Source organism: Diorhabda sublineata, chromosome 4 (genome assembly GCF_026230105.1).
Source record: "Diorhabda sublineata isolate icDioSubl1.1 chromosome 4, icDioSubl1.1, whole genome shotgun sequence".
NCBI classification, from domain to species: domain Eukaryota; kingdom Metazoa; phylum Arthropoda; class Insecta; order Coleoptera; family Chrysomelidae; genus Diorhabda; species Diorhabda sublineata.
The window spans coordinates 3,510,013-3,527,147 of NC_079477.1; the positions used below are offsets into that span (position 1 = coordinate 3,510,013).

The following is a 17,135-nucleotide window of genomic DNA, read 5'->3' on the forward strand; positions in this document are numbered from 1 at the left end:
CGTACATCAACATAATAATAGATACGTGTGCGCCGGTAATAATCTGATGATAATATAGAACTCGAAGCTATAATCAAAACCCATAATAGGTATATGCAAATAACCACTAGGGAATAATAAAATAATATACCGTTTTATGTATTTAGTGGGATGTACGGTTTGTAATTTACTATAAATTATTTTAATTTACTATTGAATTACTTGTAATAACATGTTGGTAGGATTCGGTTACGGCCTGTTACATTCAGCGGTTGGGCTTATATATTATCGCCTTGCGTTTACTATACCGGTTGTCCTACATGTTTATTTGACAGGATTATTGATGCTTCTTTTCTACTAGTCTAGAAAATTCCGCTAAAATTTACGACGCAGTTGAGTACTTTGAGTCTTTTACTTACGCTCTTTCATTTTTTTATCGCACAAAAAATTGTAGATGTCGAAATTGTAGGAAGTGTACGATGTATCGAACAAGTAGTTTGTACACGTTATCTTCTATAACAATATTTTTCTTATTTATTTATACGATTTTTATTTTTGGGGTGAATTGACAGACACTGTCTCTTACGTTCTTAATTTATTTGAATGCTATACACTACACTAACTTATAATAATTCACTTATCACTATTACTTAATTAACTTGATTAATTTATTCAAATTCTTCGGTTAGTTTCTATTTCGGTCTGTTTAATACGATTATTTATTATAAACTATACTAAAATTCTTATGTATCCCAAAAGAATTCTAAAAACTTCCTGGAAATTATTCAAAAGAAACAATATAAATAAACCGCCTGTTATAATAGTACAGCATTTTACGTACGGCCGAATTTTAGAATTCCATAATAGCCGAATAGTCGATTTATTGCCCTTTGAAAGCAATGTGGGATGTAAAACGAGATTATTTAGTCACAAGGGAATGTTAATGGTATGTGTTGTTAAGTCTTTCGTGAAATTTTGAACGTTTACGAGGTTCGTCGCGTTTACACAGTTATTTCTCGCTCTGTTAACTGTACTTCTCTAAAAACTTCCTGGAAATTATCCAAAAGAAACAATATAAATAAACCGCTTGCTATAATCGTACAGCATTGGCCGAATTTTAGAAATTCGTAATAGCCGGACAGGGCCGGCTTAAGGACTCATTTCGCGAACTTATTCGTAACAATAAGATGGATTTGGTACGATAAGCCACCCCACAACGATCATCATGAAACTTGACTATTGATATTACAAGAAATCGATTTATAATATCTATTTTATGAGGATATGCCGGAAGTGGTAGATAGTAGATATCGAACCATGGATAAGTTTGTTCGATAGATCTCATCAAGATCTATTAGACGGGGAGCTGGCTGCAGGGTCGATAAGGTGCGCGACATTTCAGCTTGTAAACTGGCGGACACAACTTAGTACATCACCAAAAGCCACTTCTTAAGGTCAGCACAGGTCGGATATGAAAATGCTAGCCGGTTTTCCCTAAACGAAAAAATTGGCGAGCGCGAAACTTTTTTATTAGGTTTTTGGGGGTTTCAACTCAACATTGTTATAGCGCAAGAAGTTTTGCTTAATAGAAAATTATTTTTGATGTCTTGATGACAGGAATTCATTATGAATTTGAGATGGAAAAACAACGGTGGACCTTTTCAACCAGTAATAAGACATGGCTGATATAAATTTTAGATTTTGTAACTTATTCATCCAGTATATCAATATTTTTATCAAGAGTGTTTTGCTAAATATCTTGATGTTTACCATATAAACAAACGTTTGAATGTTGACCAAAAGCGTGCAAGGGTAGAAGCATCGCGTTCGATCTGTGGTCGATTTGAAAACGATGTAGACTTCTTAAACCGAATTGTTACTATGGATGAGACTTAAGTACATTTCTACGATCCAGGAATAAAGCAACAATCGATGGAATGGAGACGCGCTGGTTCTCCAAGACCTAAGAAGTTTCGTGTCCAAAAATTTGCTGAAAAAGTTCTTGCTCCAGTTTTTTGGGATTGCCATGAAGTAATCATGATTGATTTTTTTGGTTAAGGGTAGAACAATAACTGGAGATTACTATTCGACAGTCTACGGGAAAAAATTTTTTTCAGGACAACGCCCCTGTCCACAAATCTCATGTTGCAGTGCAATAAATTTGTGATTCGGGGTTTGAATTACTAGAACACCCCCCTTGTGCACCAGATTTGGCTCCGTCCAACTATCCTCTCTTTCCTCAAGTGAAAAAAAGTTTAAAAGGTCGTAAATTTTCTTCCAGCGAGGTGGTGATAAAAGCAGTGGAGGTCTGGTTTGCGGAGCCAGAAGAAACATTTTTTTTGACAGGTCTAGAGACGTTGCAGGCTCGCTGTAATAAATGTATCCAATTAAAGAGGAGAATATGTTGAGTAATAAAATATTTCGTTTGGTTATATAGTAGGCTAAGAATTTTTCAATATATCCTCGTAGGTATTAGTCACGTAATAGAAGACCTCCGTCATTTAGATAATAACTATCAAGAAACAATACAATGTCGTGGGGCGAGCCATCAAAGTTTTCCTCCCTATAATTACAAATTCGCAGTCGTCGTGTAGAATTAGAAAGCAGATGCGAAGGAAGAAGAATAAAGTAAGAAGAAAGGAGGAAAACAGCCGGAATATCGGTTGCATATGAATTATTCAACGGATTCGAAGGAGATAGGGAATAAATTCATGGTCGGATACGATTTTCACGATGCTTTGGAAATGTTATTAGTTGTTTGTCTTTTACATAGATACACATACGGCGCTCCGGTGATAGCTGCTAGTTTGCTAGTCGATTTATTGCCCTTTGAAAGCAATGTGGGGTGTAAAACGAGATTATTTAGTCATAAGGGAATGTTAATGGTATGTGTTGTTAAGTCTTTCGTGAAATTTTGAACGTTTACGAGGTACGTTCAATATTTATCGACTTTAATAAACAAAACTAAGTTCTCGTCGAGGTTCGTCGCGTTTACACAATTATTTCTCGCTCTGTTAACTGTATTTCTCTAGTCAAATATTCAAATCGATATTAATGAGTCTACATCTTAAATCGAACAAACTGTCATCTCATTGATTGCATCGATTTATCTCTTTTTATTTTAAAGAGAATACAAATTAAACTGATCGCTATCTAAATAATTCCGATGAAGGTATTTATAATCAGACCCACCTTATATCTATGTAGTAATAATAAACAAATCAATGTCTGGCCGTTCATTAACTTTTTTATCTGGTGGAATATCAGTGCCGATCGGATTAAAAAAAATGGTGTTAATCACTGTAACTACAACAAACACTGGCACTTAACACGGTAACATCCGGTATTTTAACGTGTAGCACGATTAATGTTTCAGCAGGTTAATTCTAAAAGAAATCAGCGGCGTAACGAGACGTAATCAATTTTGAATAAAATAATCTTCTATAATCAATACGAGATAGTGTCGGATAATACGGCTTAAACAACAAAAATACAAATTAAAAAGCTTCAACATCTGTTGGTTGTGAAAAATCATGTCCGGCAAATTTTTTAAGATTCCTGCGAGGTTAACCAGTAAAACGTATATTAATAATAAATAACATAAATTACAACTGGAATAATTGCAGAAATTGCAATTATTGAATTATGGTTGTATCGTGAAAATTGTTTAAATGTCCGATGAAGTGCCAAAACAACCTGTTAATCAGACTCTAAAATCAAGGCAACAGCTGCCAAAAAAATATATAAATTGCGTTTTACTTATGGAATTTTGATTAATGGCAACCATGATGCAACGGCAAGAGACTTGCGCAATGTCATGCAAAATTTTGATCTGCAAATAAAAGCTAACCTCACTTTTCTCAAATACAGGTACAAACCGTACACAACTGGGATGTTTAACTGTGATTTGTTTATTTATTCGCAAATAAGCGATTGCTGCCTACTTTAGTCAGTTTATTGGGATGAAGAATTCTTAAAAAAGTGCATAAGCTTGTTATTTTTATCTCTATTTACCAGCGGTTTATACCAAAGAACAAAATGAAACCAATAGTTATTTTGGATTGTTTGGTTAGCGTACAATGCAAGATTCGGAAACTCAAAAAGTACATAAGAAAAATGTTGAAATGAACCATTTATCATTCAATTCTCACATGTTTATTGATATCAAGGTCATGATTTGACGATAGTTTGACCACATCGGGCGCTGAGATCGATTTAGGTTAGGTTGAAAGAGGAATAGCGAGCACCTAGAAGAGCCTAGCACCTAGCGAAAAAACTTAAATTGCAAGGAACTAGAAGTTAAGACCTTGATGAAAATAATTTATGACATCGCCATTGGAGAAGTGGTACAAGAGAATTGGTAATATAAATTCCCATCAAGCCCAAAATCAGTAAAATCATCATTTCCGCGTATGGAAAAAAATCTTATTCAAAGTCAAAGGTCCAAAAAATGAGTTTTTCGCAATTTTCAGCAAAACGGTGAGTTTTATGATAAAAATACCTTAGACGAAAATTGTATATCATAAAATTATCTACAAAAAACGTATCAACACTTTTTGTCCTACGAGCCACCGTTTCTGAGATATAACGATTCAAAAAGTTGTAAAAGTTTCACCAGTTGACCACCTTCTGTATCTCCTAGATCTAACCCCCAGCAACTTTTTTCTGTTTTCTAGGCTAAAAGTTTCTGCAAATTCTTCCTCATGGAGTGGTACTTGACCTTAAAGTGCAAGTAATAAATTCGCATTAACTGCGTATCCAAACTTAAGCAACTAATAAACATTAAAAGAAATTGCTGCAACATAATGCAAGCCGAGCTGAGGGCAATAGAACGAGCCGCGGAACTAATCCGATGAGAGATGAAACGGTGGGTGATATCACAATCTACACGGATAGCCAAGCGGCTCTAAGATCACTATCGTCTAGGTCAGTGGTGAGCTGTCGCGAAGCCCTGTCATGGATTCGTAACCGAAAGGTTAGACTCTGCTGAATACCTGAACACAGCAATCAATCACAGGAATCAAATGGCAGACAAACTAGCCAAATTGGAAACGACCAGGAGCGGGGACGAAGCGGTGGGCTTGCCACTACCACCGATTAAATTGCTGAGAGACACGATAGATAGAATATTAGAAGGAGAGCTCGACAAGAGATGGAGTAATAGAGATGACTGGGTCTCCTTGTGGCCGGTGCTACAGAAGAGGAAGACAACTAAACTGCTAGGCTATGGGAAAGCTTCGATCCGAAGGGTCATAGCAGTGATTACCAGTCACTGCACAGTAGGCTCTAGAGTCAGGAAAATGGGTATCAGAAGCGACGATCTCTGTGCAGAATGCAGTGAAGAGGAACAAACCTAATGTGTCACTGCATAGCATTGGCGTCGAAACAGCTACAATGCATGGGGAGTGAAACATTGGAATGTTTGGAAGAAGCAGCGGAGTTTGGTCTTAAGGACCCGAATCACTTCATTGCAAACTGGAAAAGCTTGGGAAGTGGACAAGGACCTGGCAACGGCAACAGATAGGAAAGGGGAGTGAAAAGTCAGCAAGGGCATCACAATGGGCCTAAGGCCTCCGAGTGGATCTCGGCTGAAAAGTGGAGATCCTAACCAAACCTAAACCTTAAAAACATCTCAGATTTCTATAAATTAAAGATAAAAACTGGGACTCATCTATGGAAAGCCGGGATGGTTTCAACCTTCAACTAAATTTCAAGTTGTTGGGAGTCGATAGTGGTGCACCGGTTAAGTCCTTGATGGCAGCTATAGAATAACGAACGTAAAGAATAATATCACCACAAATTTTTATAAATATACTTTGATTCTCCACTTGTAAGTAGTGTAGGATGTAGATAGAGGACGTTTTAGTAAATGAACTGGGATTTTATCGAATTCTTCGAATGTATTCCAAATAATTTCCTCAAAAACTCGAACGTTACAAAGATTAGATCACCGCTAAAAAAAATAAAAAGCTACAACTCTACATACAATGAAGTGAATTTATATTTCGTAAAAATGTCAATATAAAAGTAGAAACCTTAAAAAAATCTATTCAATCCAATATACTTGGCTGCTGTTACAAACAGTAATCGATTACACAGATAATTTCGATAATGTTATTTACGATTTAACGACATTATTAAAACGGACAGTCATTTAATTACGATAAAGGGCGGTCGACAGACATGAATGGGTTGAATGGGCGGATGGGTGGACGCGAGATCGCGCAAACTGTTATTAGATATCTCTAGTACGTCCACGGTCGGAATTGGAATATTATTCGACGTTGAATGCAATTTGCGTTTATACGGTTTATGAGTATGATTCGTTAATCGATTATCAACCATCGGATCGGTGCTTGGCGAAGTTGTTGTTGAGAAATGAGCTGTTAGCTATCTCTTTTCATTACGAATTGCATTTTGTCGTGCCTGACTTGTGGAATGGGGATATGATTTCCCATACCCCGTGTGGAAAGAAGTAGAGGCGATGTTCAGAGTAACCTAACCTCAAAAATTATTATGTTATTTTAAGTTTATTAATAAAGTTATTCGAGGTTCATTAGCGCATTTTCTTTGTATCATCCAGATATGACATTTACGAAAGTTGTTTGGAGAAACAAGACATTTTCTCCTTAATTATTTCCACTTATTTTGTACAAACGGCAGATAAAACAGTCGTTCGGATTAGGTTTGTACATTGCAATCTTCTGTCTATCCAAGTTTCATCTACAGTTATGTAAGTATGGGAAATGTTCTTTCGAATGCGCTTTTGGTCCAACGCGGCACTCAACGCTCATGTAGCTGACACATGCAAAATTCCTCATTGAGTCTATGACAAATAAGTTTTTTTGATATGCCGATAGCCTTTTCTTTTTTTTGATTATATTGCTGGTTGTCACCGTATAAATAAATAAATAAATATTCAATTTTGTCCATTTTCAGAAAAATCTCTACAACGATTTACTTATAAGATTGTCAAACAGGAACTAGACGTTCGAAAAGGCCGAAATGTTTCCAAATTATATTGATTAGTCCCGTTGAATATAAGTTAAGGTCGGAAACTTATCAGACAACTCTCGTATAGCAGCTGTAGCACATTTTAAAATAATTCTGTCATACTTCACACAACATTGGATCACACTTACAAAGTTATGTATCTTTTTAATTTCGAATCTCATTACACTTACACTCCATTAGAAAGATTGTAATATGTTACATAGGGTATATAAAAAGTTAGTCTTGTCCAAAAAAAATTTAACGTTCTGTATATATTTGAAGTTAGACAAAACAAATGATCTATTGAAGCTAATGTTTTTAAGTCATTGTTAAAATTTATATAAAAGTTGATTTTATTAAATTTTATATAGTGTGAGTCATAATACGAGGGTTGTCCATAAAATAAGGTTACTAAGGAATTCCGAATGCTATTGGGCGGGATTTGGGTAGACTGGCGTTTAGGTTGTCTCCCCTTTTCCCAATTCCCGCACCGGCGAGCTGTCTACAACGTTTATTATTTAGTAGCCGTGAAAGATGAAGGTTCCATTTAATTTAATTGCGCCAGGTGCAAATTCGTTTTTTTGGGTGCAAAAAAAACGTTCCTCCAGGGGGCATTTATCCCCAACTATGTGAGGTGTATGGAAAAAAGTGTACTAGTGTGCAACATGTGCGCAATTGGTGCAGATAATTCAAAGTCGGACGTACAGACGTTCATGACGAACAAAGTTTTGGCCGGCCAAGTTGTTGCAATACTGAAAAATCGAAGGATGAGGGTTGGGTAGCTCAGCCAGATGTTTCCTCATTCATTCACGACATTTTGAGAGACCGGCGGCCCCCGGTGATTACCATCGTTTCGACGATTATGTCGAAAAATATAAAAAGTCTAACCATGCATTTTTCAATGTTAATCAACATGTTTTTCATTGTGAAAATTTTTTATATCGTAGAGAAGTCTCGCACCAACATAATTTTTTCTCGGTATTTCCAAATTTCAAAAGAGTTCTCGCAAATTACATGTTTTGGAAATCGTCTTCAAACTTTTGCTAAAAATTTTATTACATAATGTCTAATTTTCGTGTCGTCTCCGAAGATTCATAGATGGTAAAGGAAATAACAAAATAATAAATTTATTTGAGGTAAATTGAAAAAAATTGAATGAGGCACGTGAAAAACTGAATTTGGACCAAGATTTTTGATAATTGAATATAAAATACGGATGAAAAACGATTCGTGTATCCGTCGGTGTAACAACAGCCATTGCCGATTTAAAAAAAAGGCGAAAAAGGTGTGTTTTGTATTATGTTGAAAGTTGGGAGTTTGGGAAGAGAGGAGCTGCAGCTTCACCGTCAGTTATCGATTTGCGGCGCGTTTTTAATTGCGCGTCCGCGATGCCATCATCGGGGATGCTTTAATACTATTGCTAGCTAGACATTCGAGGCAATAATATATCCGTAGGGAATATTTTACAAGGTGAATTGTAGTATTCAATAGTATCATAATTTTTTGAAAATATAGAACATTAAAAGGGAAATTGTTCAATATAACACTTACAAATATAATTTTTATTAAGTAAAAACTCAATTCGCTATTAAAACATTCTAGTTGATAATATAATTGTATGGAATAGAAAGCTGCGACATATTTAACTCGACATAAAAAACAGCAAAAATATTTTGGGAGAGGTAATGATATATTTTAAGGCGTCATAAGACTAGTGAAAATTTAACTATAAAAACAAGACATAAAAATGATTCTCAAGCACTCTAATTAAGTGATTCGTCCTAGTGTCCTAGCATCCAAAAACCCATTAGTCGCAGTAAATGTCAAGTCGAATCGATTCTTCTTAATCCAGTCCAGTCATTTTAAGCATTTTAAACCCCAATCTACGGATAATTAACACCGACACAAATAAAAAACAGAATGGAGATTGTTTACGGTGACTTGTATCTATCATTTTTAACAATTGAATAAATATTGTTTCGCTGGGAACGTGAGGTTCTACTCCAGAAAATATTGAATTAGTGGAAGAAATTGTTCTAAGGACCGGTTCCTGAAAGATAAAAGATACATTTCAGCACAAACTGGCATAAATAACTATTAGCGGTCGAAGGATGAAATCGAGGACAAACGGCCCTATTTAAAGAAGTGAAAAGGGTTGTTTTATCCAGACAATGCACCGTATTCTCCAAATCTGGTTCCCAGCGACTTTTTCCTAATCTCACACCTCAAAAGAATGCTAGTTGGACAGAAATTTTGCACCGATGAAAAGGTTTTGGCCAAAACTGGATCCTATTTTGATGCTAACAAGGAAACGTTCTATAAAAATGTTAGCTTGCCCCGAAATATAAGATTACTTTGATCCATTACAATTTTTGAGCAATTTTAAGTCCAGTCATCTTAGGTGTTATCTGTGGAAAAATTCCTAGTGAGCTGAATTTTTGTATAAACCTTTATTACGATGTTGTAATGAAGATGTAAGAAATCGACATCGATATAGTGCCGGCCAAAAAAGTTAAATAAATAACAAAAGGTCAGGAAAATCAGTTTTTCGCAAATATTTCCAGATCTATTGCTCGGAGGTCAATAGAGGTTATAATAAAAATTGTTCCTAGTAAAATTATCTACGAAAAATATCTGTTGCATTTTTCTGAAAAATCAACCGTTTTCGGAGTAAACTGTTGAGAAAGCGACTATACCATGACGATGCCCTCGTTTCCTCATCACGATGTTGAATGCATAAAATTTTGAGCACCCCAATCCAATTTTTTTGCATCCACGGACTACAACATAACACAAAAAGTATCAGAAAAGTTACTCAAATATAAAAACCTGCAGATCGAAATACAGAGTATGTGGAATGTAGATGGTAGTACTTTTTATAACCTGTTTGTGATGTTTGTTTGTTATGGAGATTTCCACAGTTTGCTAAGAGGTACACCGTCATATTCCTATCTGTTGATCCAAATATAATGAATAGATTTCTTGTAGTATCGTAGTTATTTTTTTTGATCATATGTGTAACACAATATAGATGATCAATTGTGGATCTGCTAGTCCTGCTCTTTCCTCTCGAGGTCCTCATATTTTCTTTCGATTTTGGTTTTCAGTATTTTCCCGTATATTTTTCAAATTTTAATAGTCACTTCATTCTATAGTTTTCGCATTGGTGTCTACTGCCTTTCTTGTGAATTTTCGGCATTATGGAGATGTTGCATTTCCTTGATACGTCCGCGCCGTTCTTACAATTCTGGAACAGTTCGTTTAGTTTTCATTGATTCGGCAGAAATATCGCCTGGTCCAGGGGATTGTTCAAAGATTTACATACTTCCTCGATTACTTTTTAACTGATTCTTTTGTCTTGTTTGTCCTCATTCTTTTTCACCTCCCGATTAAGTATTCAGTCACTTCCATAGCTCATTTTTCTTCTGGGTTATTTTTTTTACTATTTCTTGTACTTCTTCGTAGTTTGTTTTATCGCTCCCACTATTTGTTGTTGAATATCTATGTTGTCTTTTTGTTTATGATTTCCTCTTCTATTCCGTTATCCCACCAGTATAATTTTGATTTTCATTGTATCTTCCCAGTGCTTCTTCTGCAGCTCCATGTATGCATTTTTTTGAATATTCATAATGATCTTTTGTAATTTTACAAAAGGTTGTGCCGGCAAATTTGGATGCAAAAAATTGGCGCAATAGATCTGGACTGATTTTCCTCACCTTTTGGTATTTATAACTTTTTTGGCCGGTCCGATATCGATTTCTATTTTTTACATCTTCGTTACAACACCGTAATAAATGTTTATACAAAAATTCAGCTCACTAGGAATTTTTCCACAGATAACATCTGAAATGACTGGACTTAAAATTGCTCTAAAATTGTAAGGGATCAAAGTAATCTTATACCTCGGGGCAAGCTAACATTTTTATAGTACGTTTCGTTTTTAGCTTCAAAATAGGATCCAGTTTTGGCCAAAACTTTTTCATCGGTGCAAAATTTCTGTCCAACTAGCATTCTTTTGAGGTGTGAGATTAGGAAAAAGTCGCTGGGAACCAGATTTGAAGAATACGGTGCATTGTCTGGATAAAACAACCCTTTTCACTTCTTTAAATAGGGCCGTTTGTCCTCGATTTCATCCTTCGACCGCTAATAGTTATTTATGCCAGTTTGTGCTGAAATTTATCTTTTATCTTTCAGGAACGGGTCCTTAGAACAATTTCTTCCATTAATTCAATATTTTCTGGAATAGAACCTCACGTTCCCAGCGAAACAATATTTATTCAATTGTTAAAAATGATAGATACAAGTCACCGTAAACAATCTCCATTCTGTTTTTTATTTGTGTCGGTGTTAATTATCCGTAGATTGGGGTTTAAAATGCTTAAAATGACTGGACTGGATTAAGAAGAATCGATTCGACTTGACATTTACTGCGACTAATGGGTTTTTGGATGCTAGGACACTAGGACGAATCACTTAATTAGAGTGCTTGAGAATCATTTTATGTCTTGTTTTTATAGTTAAATTTTTACTAGTCTTATGACGCCTTAAAATATATCATTACCTCTCCCAAAATCTTTTTGCTGTTTTTTATGTCGAGTTAAATATGTCGCAGCTTTCTATTCCATACAATTATATTATCAACTAGAATGTTTTAATAGCGAATTGAGTTTTTACTTAATAAAAATTATATTTGTAAGTGTTATATTGAACAATTTCCCTTTTAATTTTCTATATTTTCAAAAAATTATGATACTATTGAATACTACAATTCACCTGTAAAATATTCCCTACGGATATATTATTGCCTCGAATGTCTAGCTAGCAATAGTATTAAAGCATCCCCGATGATGGCATTTGGAGAATACGGTGCATTGTATGGATAAAACAACCCTTTTCGCTTCTTTAAATAGGGCCGTTTGTCCTCGATTTCATCCTTCGACCGCTAATAGTTATTTATGCCAGTTTGTGCTGAAATTTATCTTTTATCTTTCAGGAACCGGTCCTTAGAACAATTTCTTCCATTAATTCAATATTTTCTGGAATAGAACCTCACGTTCCCATCGAAACAATATTTATTCAATTGTTAAAAATGATAGATACAAGTCACCGTAAACAATCTCCATTCTGTTTTTGATTTGTGTTGGTGTTAATTTTTCTCTAGTCAAAACTTTTGTAATATTACGAAACTCAATTTGAGACATTTTTCAACTTGATTGAGTAATCGTTCGATTAGAAAGGATGGCATTTATTTTACTTTTATTTTCTAGTAATAATATTTCTACGGGACATACCTGATGTCGTATAATCAATTTGTATTTTACTACCTGAGTCTAATAAAACTGATAGTATGGGGTGGGCAAACATAATTTTATGAAATAAACAAACAATTTAAACGAAGAAACCGTCATCTTTAGTTCTGTGGACCACCCAACGAGACACGTTAAATGCCAAAAGAAATAAAATGTTGAAAAACACGATACATAAATTAAAACAGTCTCAGGATATATTTAACGGCCCATTAGACCATACATTAAGAAAGCATTAATTCCAATTTTATTGATTCTATTATCGATAATAATTAGATAATACTAAAATATGTGTAATTCTCAAGAAATCTTGAAACTTCCGTCCTAGCAGTTTTTAGAATTAACCTAACCGACTTAGGACGTTTTTTTTTTTCGAAAAGAGCATCATCAAGACTAAAAATGTTGGTAATAAATTTGGGATTGTGCGGGCATTTATGATGAATAAAAATATATAGTACTCTGAAAATCACTCCTTCACTGGCTCTGGGAATTTTCAACTGCAGGGATAATTCGTAGAAATTGGTATTAAAATCATCTGTGAAAAACATGAAGGGGTGTTTCATATTTAATATTTTATTTTCAAAGAGTAAAAAATACAATTTTGAACATATTATTGTTGCGTCTTCGATTGTGATTTTTATTTTTAAATAAATTTCTTACAATTGATTTCAAGTTTGAAAGGAAAACCTTCACTACAATTAGATGGACACCGTTACCGAATTGGACGTAAAACTGAAGAGTTTATTTACTCAGGAGAGAAGGAGCAAGCGTAAAGGTTCACTGGAAACAACTCGAGTAAAATACGATGTACTACAAGCAACGCTTCATCAGTGTATTCCAGATGTAGCTGATCTAACCTAACCTCAATTCGGCAGATCAAATTTTCTTGTGATTCGACACAGGTAGTGTGCGCCCGATGCACGGAATGTTTTTTAAATCCAGATTAGAACATTGTTTTTAAAAAATCTGTTCGGAACTATGTTTTGTCTATTGTAAGTACAATAAACTTTCAAAATTTTCCCTGAATTAGGATCATAAGTCATTAAATACTTTTATAATGTTAAATCAATATCTGTCCAATGAAAAATAATCATTACCTCACAGCATTACCAACAGAGGATTTTAGAGGATTATGGTAATACTGGTATTAGTTTTTGACAGTTGGTAATACTGGTACTTGTTCGAAATGGCGAACTGACTGACAAATTTATCAGAGTAATTATTGGAAGAAGATTTCATCGTAATTTTTTGAACATTACATTTTATTAAATTTGATTGCGAAGTTACGTTTGTTTTTAGAGGTAGAAAACGTTTCGGAAAGCTAGCTGGTAACAAAAGGTTATGTTGGGAGATATTTTTAGGTTATGATTTGTTTTCGTCGTTTCCTCATTTCGAATAAAAGTGAGGTTATGAGTTTTAGACTAGATCGACTCGGTTTTCGTACATTTTTGCTTATCGAAACTTTTTAATGATCGTTTTGCTTTATTCCAGTTAAAATAACCTAAACGAATTTTGAATATATTAAAAAAATAATACGAGGCGCGATTTTTAAGTATATTTTTCGATTTGTGGAGTTTAAATAACAATTTAACTCGATTTTTATAATATGCATATAATTTTTACATATTAAAACAAATTACATATTAGTAAGTTATTTTCTTTATTTTTTTCAGCTTAAACAATGAACTGATTACTTGATCCTCGATATCATCACATCTTCCAATAAAATTTGTTTGATATTGGTGGTTCAAAACTTGCTGGATCAATATGTTCAACGTAATTTTCATTAAAGTCATCGTCATCGTGATTAACTATGTCCATTCCAGCATCACTTAGTGATCCAGTAGTAGCTAGACATTCATCATCACATGTCACATAATCTTCTATATATTTTGAAGTTTATTCCAATCAGCCTCTACACTCACGCCTGGTTCAAGAAGTTCTTCCAAAGCTTTATCATGTGTTATCGAAAATCCACAACTTTTGAACTAATTTGATACTGTAGTTTTAGATACAAGCACTTGATTTAAGGGCTGTAGCTTAGATGTTGTATTGGGTGGGAAAAATTTAACTTTGACTGCTTTCAATGGCAAATTTAAATTGTGAGCTGTACAGTTGTCAATGATAACAAATATTTTGCGTTTCTCCTTAATCATTTTTTCGTCGACTTTAATGAGTTATCCTTTGAATATTTCGGCTGTCATAGCATCATAGTCTAAGGGTAGATATTTACAATCGGGAAAACAACGAAGCTATCCAACTTTCCCTATAAGGTATTCCACTGTAGTACAAATAAAAAACAGAGCAAATAAAAATAAATTAATTTAAAGATTTCTCATATATAAAAAAGAAACAAAAAACGTTAATCAACACATCAATAGTTGTCGTATAATAGCACAATCGTTATTATGGTGATTATTTGCACCTCGCGAATCAAAACATGCCGATTCGAACAATACTTCAGCCAGCTACTGAAAATTCTCTAGACAATTGCAACAAGATCCCCCAAGGAGAACAAAACAGACAAAAAAATCATTTCAGCAATGAATGAATTTGTATCGTTTTATTACAATAACAAAACAGACAGGTAGAGAACGGGCGCGTGGCCTTTTTGTCCAACACGAACGTTGATGAGTCATTGTGTCAGAATACCAGGACCGCATTAAGATAAGATATGATATTGAAAATCGCCACGTTTCAAAATACTTCAGATCGTTAATATTAAAATAACTGAATTTTTTTTGTCTCAGATTTACTCATTTAATTATGAGGTCGATTTTATTTAATGAACGATACTTTTTTCATGTTTCTATTCTTATAAATATACAAGGTATGAAATTATTTACAAAAACAGTAGAAGACTACTGCTGTTTCATTTTGTTTCGTGGCCTTCTCAATACCATAAATGGTAAGGAAACGTTCCAATTTTTGATTCTAAATTAGGTACGTAAGGCAAATATGTACGCATCTATTTTTTCACACTGATTCGCAAACTTTCCTGCGCTCCCTTGTACAATTCGAAGGTTTATCTTCCGAATAAACTCTGATCGCACAATGCCAATGAAAACGATGATTAGCACCTTTACTGTTTTGATTGACAGGTCTAGCCTAACCTAACTTGAGATAAAGTTAGGTTAGACCTAATTGTCATCTAAAGGGGCAATTTTGTTATTGAAATTAAATGTATCGCGTCAAATTTGGCACTTACTCTAACAGTTTCGTTTAGTCTGCTTTTAGCACAATTTGCATCTGCACCTTTAGTGACTAATTTCAACTTTTAAATCATTCATAACATTTCTAATCTAATTTCGCTGTCAAATATGACACTTCTTGACATTAGGAAACGTCACGTCATATTTAAGGAAATGTCATATTTGCGATGTGTATAAATGAAGTTCACAAAGATTCGTTTACAAAAAATTCTTAAATTTCCGAATTACAAACGAACGGATTGCGGAGTCCATTCTAAAGAGATCTGAATACAAAACTTTACGATAATTTTTCATAAACAATAACAAAGGTTAAGTTGAAGCATTGAAAGTAAACAAATATAAAAACATATAAAAAAAATTGAATCAATCTTTCGAAAAACCAGGAAAAAATCCTGACGTTCCTAGAACATTCGGGATTGAATTAATGAATGTTTATTTTTGTTAATGAAACGAATCTTAATTGTTACGGTCCTGTCAAATCAACCCTAATAAAAAGTTTGATGATTTCAGTAAATCGAAACGGGGTGGATAGATGAATGGGAACCGAATCACCCTTATCGAGTTGCAACATCCCTCTTACCCTCGATGGAAGTGATGTTGTTTCAAGAGGGCTCAAAAACTGGTATTCTTTCGAGAACCAATACATACAACTCTATTGAAGTTCTTTAGTCATGTTAATTTTATATTATAAAAAGATAGCAATCGGCGTCGTATTAGATAATGTCAAAAGACATGTTTAAGTGTCGAAAATCCGGTAGGTACCGAAGGGAGATTAAAAAGTTATTGTTGGGAATCGTTTGTAGTCTCATGAAATATCGAAATAATTTTAATAGAAAATCATTTACGTTTATGTACATAGGTTACAGAAGGTGTCTCATCAGTTGCGCTCGGGGAACTAAAATTACCAATAAGGGTTCAACAGGTATTCTCCGTGATGGCTGCCATTTCGTGACGAATATTTTCTTTTAATTTTGCCAGGGAAGTTAGATTTGATATAATCCCACAGGAAAAAGTCCATAGGTGTGTTAAATTTATGTCAACTCTCCTGGACAAAATTTTACAATTTGTAATCTATTATAAGGGTTAAAAAGAGTAGTGAAAGTACAAAAAATCCATCAATTTGATAGTGACATTATATGCTCCGTCTTCGACTAGTTTAAATTACTAATTATAGTTACTTTAGTTATTTTATAGACCAGGAAACGACGAATTAAAATTTAACAAAAAGTTATTTATAGAAAATGGAAGATGAAGCTGCCGTAAAGCTAAAAAATATCGACAATGTGATTCAACCTTATGTCCTGATAGAGTTGAAAGAAAAATACTTCCAGCACTAGTTTGAATAATGGAAAGTTCGCTTGGAGAAATCAGTATTGCAGATATAAATGAACGCATTTCTTCTTTTTCTTGGATATATCTAAAACTAATGATTTTAGGGATACCGTTCTTCAGATTTTTCCAATTTTAATGTTTGTTTCTGCCTTTAATATTGTTCCAGTTTTGATAAATTTATATTTACCAATTTAATGGTTACTTATAAAATTTCTCAGAAGCAAAATTCAAGCAACCAAAAATGTAGCAATTACGCTGAGTCAGAGGTGTCATAATAAAAAGATCGCAACATAATTCGATCGGAAATAAAAAA

At 34.1% G+C, this 17,135-nt stretch overlaps 1 protein-coding gene across 5 annotated transcripts in view; it reads right to left on the minus strand.

Annotated features, from left to right (window-relative positions):
- LOC130443293 (autism susceptibility gene 2 protein-like) overlaps positions 1-17,135 on the minus strand; it is a 242,825-nt gene that overhangs the window by 20,100 nt on the left and 205,590 nt on the right. The gene's annotated exons all lie outside the window — the stretch shown is intronic.